The 7,864-nt window shown below is 35.0% G+C and overlaps 1 long non-coding RNA gene across 1 annotated transcript; it reads left to right on the top strand.

Annotated features, from left to right (window-relative positions):
* Nucleotides 1–2,318: 2,318 nt before the first annotated feature.
* On the top strand, nucleotides 2,319–5,866 carry LOC114137835 (uncharacterized). The gene is made up of 2 exons (XR_003594116.1): nucleotides 2,319–2,573; nucleotides 5,412–5,866. It is a non-coding gene; the product is annotated as an uncharacterized LOC114137835 (long non-coding RNA).
* Nucleotides 5,867–7,864: the final 1,998 nt, after the last annotated feature.

Here is a 7,864-nt window from a genome sequence, read left to right on the forward strand (position 1 = left end):
AATCAATGATGAATGCATGGATGAGTTTCTCTAGATCTCGCTGAGACGTTAGTCCTTTAATACTGGAAATGTTCTTCAGGTTCTTACAAAATAGCAAAACAAGAAGAAAATCTAATTCTATGGATCTATGTTGGATTTTACTGAAAGTCTGGGCAGCAGCCTGAACCTGCCTCACTAAAAATAGAAAAAGGCATCGCTAAATATAAGAGCATCTGGTCAAGTCAAGTTAATTTAAATAAAACTGTCTGAATGAGTTAAAGATCTGCAATGTTTTTGGTACAAAAACCCAAACAGTAATTACAAGCGATGTAATATAGTTCCTTAAGTACACTAACCAAACGAATTAAACTCTCAGCGACGCAAAACAGCTTCTGAAATGTGTCATAAGTAACACATTGAGGCGTGCAGAGACTCGCATCAAAGTCTCACTTGTTCTGGTTTGATAGGATATGTGTGTGTGCGTGTGTGTGTGTGTGTGTGGTTGTGTGTGTGTGTGTGTGTGTGTGTGTGTGTGTGTGTGTGTGTGTGGTTGTGTGTGTGTGTGTGGTTGTGTGTGTGTGTGTGTGTGTGTAGCCTCATCGGAAACGGCACACAGCTGCTTACGAGGAACGCCGGAGTAAAAAGAAGACATTGTGGGGAAATGCTTTCCTGTCAGGCAAATTTGTCTGAACTGTAAACGTATTAAAATAAACACGAGAAGTAATGACTTCACGAGGTTCTTGTGACCACTGGTTGTCCTGAACAATAATCACAAACATCTTTACTACAAATTATCATAAAAAACTGTTTATATCTTTCCATCACAGCCAAAATCCACATGAACTGTTTGGTTGTTTTTCCAGTTTGAGGAGCTCTAAGCTTGTATTTGCTGATATCACTGGACGTTAGCCCGCTATAAATGGGTTCTTCATATGCTCTGTCAGTTATGTATCTTAGCAGCACATGTTTGTATGTGTGAGAAATAGGCAAATACCGACGTGTCGACTTAAAGAATCGACAGTCGGAGCCTTTCTTTGAGCGCTCAGAAAACCACATTAAAACCTGCCACTATTTAGAAAATATGCATGTCTGTAATCTTTAGAAATCTGCTTCAAGCCATGAGTGATGCACTTATGCATTTTTCAACGACTAAACACAGAGAGTTAATCAGCCTGCGGTGATTTACGGCATTTCATATTTTTCACATCTGGACTCCATATAAATGGGAATATTTAAAGGAGCACTTTACTGCTCTCCACATACTTCACTGACAATCGGACCGTCTCACCGCAGAGAGCATCCGCTGCACGAACCATGAATCGATTCTCTCCATGCTTATTGGCACCTCTGGTGAAGATTTAAAAAAGCCTGAAAAATATAGCTCTTATTGCTAATGGATATAAAAATGATGATTGGCTTGAAGCATAAAAATATTATAATGAATTTTAAAAAACAAATCACATTTTTGTGGCCCATTAACGCAATTAACTACTTTCAACTTGTTAATTGCGGCTCATGTGATAAAAAGTTTTAACACAATTGAACTAACAAAAGCAAATGGTTCCAAGTGAAGTCCAGGTAGCATTTAGCAAACACCACAGAAAAATGTTTACCACCATCACAACATTTGTGATGGTAGGACAGGTTTTATAGGAACACTGCAAAATCAGGAAATTTTATTAAGCATTTTTATCTAGTATCTAGTTTATCTAGCTATTATAAATATGTTACATTTGAAGTAAGACAAAACTATCTCATAAGCAGCTTTTCATCAAGATATAAGAGCTTGTTTTTAGTCAATTATGTAATATTTATGAAAAAGTTCTTATAATGTTGGAAAAATGTCTTGTTATAAGTGAAATAATCTGCCAATGGAATAAGTAATTTTTTTATTAATATTAAGAAATTATTTACTTAAAACAAACTCCTATTTTGTGCTGAAGTTACTTTTGTCTTATTTCAAGTGTACTAAGATATTTGCACTAGAAACTGGACCAAAATACTTGGTAAGGGTTTTTGTTTTTGCAGTGTACACAGTATCTTATAGTTGCTATTAAGACTTGGCTACCTTAAGATGCTAACTCTACTGAAGTTTTCTAACAGTGAGCGTTTCTTACTTTTTTAAATTTAACCGATAAACCTGGATTCTTGTTCTTTTGATTCAGTTTGAGTTATTTTAAAGTTCTAATAATCGCTCAAACTGTGAATGTGGACAAATTTAGGACTGAATGATTCAAGGACCTCAATTTTTCTTTTCCAAAATTCACGCAGTCAAATTATCTGGTTCAAGGTACCGCGCTGTGTTGGACCCGGACGACTATTCGTGTTGCGCAGTGCTCTCATTTCCGCCAACGAGCCGTTGACGCATGCTAAGCGTTGTTAGCAGCTAAGGAGCGAGGCGTGGATGGACAGAAAGAAACGCCGCCAGGAAAAAGGCAAAAAAGCGTCAACATCTTGGAATAATTTTAAACTAAAAAGAGAAATAACATAGCTCAATGTGTGGACTATAAAACTGAAATCGCGTTGACACGTCCTCGACACCTCAACAGGAAACACCCACTACGTGCTTCCGGCTCGCTAATGGCTGCTAACAGGTGACGTTTTTCTTATTAAATGCTTTTGTGATTGTTAATACAGAATATTTAGGCTAAAATTACATCTACATGCCGATATAAAAGAGTTTAAAAAATGTAACCATACTTATCTATTTTTAACTTGTGACTAAACGTGAAGTGTCATATATAAGGCAGTGTTTATTAATGCTTTAATTCAAGTTTGCTTTGTAATATTTTAAAACGTAATGTGAAATGTTTAATGTCTCATTAGTTTTTGTGCTTTAGAAACGTTTTCACACTTCAGATTTGAGACTGAAAGTAAGAATTGTTTTGCATTTCGTTTTCTGTTTTTCATTTGAATTTTCTCTTTTAAATATTCATTTTTCTAGCTTAAGTAGCAAATACAGAATATTATATTAAATTACTCAATTAGTTGTGAGAATAATCAATAGATACTCAATCACTAAAATAGCCTGTTGTGATTTTTGTGTTGCTATTTTCAGGTTAAAGTAGATCAACACAAATCTGCCTTACTTTGTTGACATGTTCTCTTGTTTTTCCCATTCTGAAGAATGGCGTTGAAAAATTAGCCATATTTTTACCTGTGGGAAAAAAATCCTAGATGGCAAAATAAAAGACTTAGACTTAGACTTGTACTTTATTGATCCTTTGGGAAGACTCCCTCAGGAAATTGAAGTTACCAGCAGCTCCCAGGCAAAAAACAAAGATAACACACAGTAAGCAAAAATGCAAAAGAAAACAAAATTACAAATTAAATACTAAGGTACACACTAAATGTGAGTAACCAAAACCTTAAATTATGCAAGAAAAACCTTAAATTATGCAAGAAACAAGTAATAAGAATATAGAATATAAGAATATAAGTAAATATAAATACAACACAAAAAAAATATAAGAATTTGGCGGATAGATTGACCAGTGATATCGTATTGCACTATGTGGTTTGACCTGATAAGTATGGAGAAAAATACAAGGGGTCACTACTCCTTCTACCCTAAGTGTAAAGTAAACAATACACTTAAAAAAATTTTCAATTACGGTTATCTTAAAGGAAAGGTTACGAATCCAAATAAATGTCAGTAAATATTTTGTTTAAACCATTAAAATCTTAACACGCAATTATTTTCCCTGCCATTAAAATAACTTTTAGTTTTTTCTAAATATTTCACAGTAGGTTTATGCTACTGCGTTTATTTTAATTTTATTTTACACATCTGTACCAGCGTAGCTAAGAAGAAGACAGGAGGGCTGCAATCAGTAGCTTCACGCTAACTTTACCCAAACACACTTGAAATGACTCTCAGCTCCTCAGGCAGTTTTAGATGCTCAACACAGGCAAGTGGATAAAATATTTATATTAATTTTTTTTCAAAATTAGAATCATTTAAACTTTTATCCAGACTCTATAACATCCTTAATCAAAATTATCCTGCGCGTAACTGTGCCAATTCGTATTTTAAAAGTTTGTTGAGACTGCGGTAATAAAATTTCCAATTTAAATTTTAATTGAACAACAGAACATTTGCGTTTTGAAGCTGATATTAATTTTCAATGCGGTTTGAGAAAATGAGTCTTTGTCAGCACAAGAGTTATCAAGCACATTATAAGATACAGCGCGTTTCAGTGAACGTTTCGGCTGCGCAGCTCTGTGCAGAAACGTTACAAATGTACACACACTTCATTAATGAAATGGATTCACATCATCAGCAAATTATACAGTTTAGTTCTTCAGCGCGATTCCTTTTTAGGGAACCGTGAACTTAGCAACTTATCTAATAATTCATATTCCCTGCTAACCCTGTGTCTTCTGCGAGCGGATGCTGACTTTGTCTAACGGTTCACGCCGCTTCTGCGTTCTGCACCTGAGAGATACCGAAGCAATTAACTGCATGAACAAATGTTACCTTTAAACAGACGTGAGGAGGAAACATTAGGTGTGTTTTTCCCAGGTTTGCCCTTACGGACAGAAAGTCGAGTTGATGGAAATAATTTGCGACCTTAGATCATTTACTTTTATCTTAGTCTGACAACAAATGAGAAGTTTACACTGCAAAAACACAAAATATTATCAAGTATTTTAGTCTAGTTTCTAAGGCAAACATATAGTACACTTGAAATAAGACAAAATTTACTTACAAGTTACTTTTCAGCAAGATAAATGAGCTGGTTTTAAGTCGGTAATCCCTTAATATTGATGAAAGCACGTTAGTTATAACTTATAACAGGACTTTTTTTCTATAAGTTAAATAATCTGCCAGTGAAACTATTTTTTATCAATATGAAGGGATTATTGACATTAAACAGCCCCCTATATATTGCTGAAAAGTTACTTATAAGTTTGTTTTGTCATATTTTAAGTAAACTAAGATATTTGCCTTAGAAACTAAACTAAAATACTTGATAAGATTTTGTGTTTTTTGTCTAGTTTCTTGTGCAAATACTTTTATTACGCTTAAAATACAACAAAACAATCTAAGAAGTACAAGATATAGCAAGACATGTCTTGCTATATCTTTAGCAAGATATGAGCTTGTTCTGAGTAATTAGTTCCTTAATATAGATAAAAACAACTAGCTCCACTGGCAGATTATATTACTTATAACCAGACAATTTCCCCATATTTTAAGTAAAATAATTCACCAATGGAACTAGAATGCTTTCATTAATATTAAGAAAGTTTTGACTTAAGCTCCTATGTCTTGCTAAAAATATATTTGTAAGTTAGTTCACTTAAAACACAATAAAACTAAGATATTTGCAGTAGAAACTAGACAAAAGTACTTAAGATTTTGTGTTTTTGCAGTGAATTTTACAAAAAAGACCCAACAAAAGATAACCGGTCCTGTTGTGTTGCAGTGGGAGCTGCAGCGTTGACGCTGTGGATTGTATCTGCAGTTCGCTTCAGATGAAAATAATCCCCTCTCCCAGACCCGCCGGCTTTTGCCCCTTGAAGGAGCACAAGTCTTTGATAACGACGACATGTTTTAGAAGAGTGGCCCCCCATCCTCCCATCCTCCTCCAGCTCCTTCCTAAACTCCTAATAAATAGCTTCAAACATAAGAGATCCCAAATCAGCTCTTTGAGCGAAAAGGAAGCATTGCAAGACCATGAGATCAACCCCTGGATTATTCTTCCCCCGGCTGAAAAGCAGCGCTCTCCAGCCCTCGCCCGGCTATAATACCCATTGGTTGCCACAAGGAACGCTATTTGGATTAAGTGGTGCCCCTTTCATGCAAGCAACAAGTGACAAAGGGGGAGATTGGGCAACTAACCTGCTGTTTAGATAAATAAAGGTACTCTATCAGCTCTAATAATTGCTAACCCCCTCTCCTTTCGGGCCATTGTCCGCTGACAAGTGCTGCTTGGCCTCCGTCTAATTGCTGACAGATTTGATTTTTCAGCGACAGCGGGGGATCTGTTTGTGGTCTCCGCATTCCCCGTCTCCCCCCAACGCCACCTATTCTGTCCCGTCCTTTTTCTAAAAAAAAATCCTCCTTTTTCTTCTTTCTGAACTTCTAAGCGATTAGAAGTTTTTTGGTTACTTTTAAAGAAGTTTCCAGCCGGCATAAGATTTTCACAGTGACGGCGACTTTGAGTAAAAGCACAAAAATTAAAAAAAGAGAATCTGGTTATTTTGAACAGAACAAAAATATTCAATAAGCACATGCTGAATTTAGTTGTAGTTTTCAAGATTGATAGGATGTTATTCTTAATTTGCTTGTCTATTCTTTACTTATTAATGTCACTGTGCAATTAGTCATTTCGGCTCCAGGTACCACCTGCATATCAGGAGTCGTTTATAAAGTTACACAATCAATAATTTTGGTTATTTAGTCCATCATAAGAGAAGAAAGTACAGGTTCATTTTTCAAAGTCACGTTTTCACCATTTTATTAATTTAGCTAAATGCAAGTTCACTTGCCAGGAACCGGAAGTAGACTATCGAAATAAAATCCAGGTCTTTCTCCATAAACTCCTGCTTGTGATTTGGCGCATCCATTGTTGCTGTAGATTCAAATGTAAATGTCTAAATTGCCGTTGAAACAGATTATAATCCGTTTTAATCTGAAATGTTGTAGAGTCAATGATGAAAAGTTCAAAGCGAGTCAGTTGCGTTTGGTAGTCCACTTCCTGTAATGAGCAAAAGAATCTGGGAAATTTTGTGTGAGACAAAATGTTTGCTAGATAAACATTTAACTTGCTTACTAAGTTTTAGTTTGGAGCAAAATATTTAGATTGCGACTAAAGAGCAAGGTGAATATTTAGCTTGCTTACTAAATATTTAGTTTGGAACTAAATTAGGAAGCTAAATACTTAGCTTGATAACCTGGTATTTATTTTCAAGCTAAATTAGTAAGTTAAGTATACAGCTTACTAAATATTGAGCTTGAAACTGCAATACTTATAAACAAATAATGTAATGAAAATATAACTTTGAAAAATGAACCCCCATTTTTTCCCCTAAATAACCCAAACCACTGACTAATTTTTGATTTCGCTGCTTTTCAAACGACATCTCATACCTGTATTTTTAAATCTAAGAGTCTAGGAGAGAAATATTTCCAAACAGTCGAGATGTTTTCTTTTCAGGTTTTCTTCTTCACATCAATATGATGAGGATTTAAAAACTGTACTGCTGAGCTAAATTTAGCTGAAAAGACATAAAAGTTGAAAAGACGTCCAGGTGAAAATGTCTGCTAATGCACTTTAATGGCGGTTGTGGTCAACTAAACCTAAAATTCAACATCATTGCTTCAGCTAAAGTTGGATGGGACATTTGAACCGAAAAGGTCAAAGAGCCATAATCGCCACATGTTTAATTTCCAGGAAGTGGTTGTAAAAAATAAAAAAAAATCCAACATCATAGATCAGCTCAGTTCAAGTCTGAGTTTTTTTTAATAAGACGAGCAAATTCAGATATTCATAAAACAGAACATGAATAAAACTGATCGTAAATGAGTCTCTTTCAGCTTTTTACACACATCTGGTAACCAGAACATCAAAATATGTGCTCAAATTATATATGGCTGTTATTAAAAAGCGAGGGGTAAATATGAAAAAAGCGAAGCCTCACGGAGGGAAAAGAGTTTGACAGTTTTTGTTTAAGGAAGCCGCTTTTTTGTGAGGTTATTACTCTGTCCAACCACTGTAATTATAGAACTACACATACTTTCTGGGTAGTAAACAAACGATCATTATGATGTTGAGCAGAAACCGTGCATTCATTAAGGGAATTTGCTTAAAGGATAAATTTAAAAGGATTTTCTCTTTTACTTTAGTTTTAAATGGCTGTGTAACCTTGTTCCTTT

The sequence above is a fragment of the Xiphophorus couchianus genome, chromosome 22 (assembly GCF_001444195.1).
Source record: "Xiphophorus couchianus chromosome 22, X_couchianus-1.0, whole genome shotgun sequence".
Lineage (NCBI taxonomy): Eukaryota > Metazoa > Chordata > Actinopteri > Cyprinodontiformes > Poeciliidae > Xiphophorus > Xiphophorus couchianus.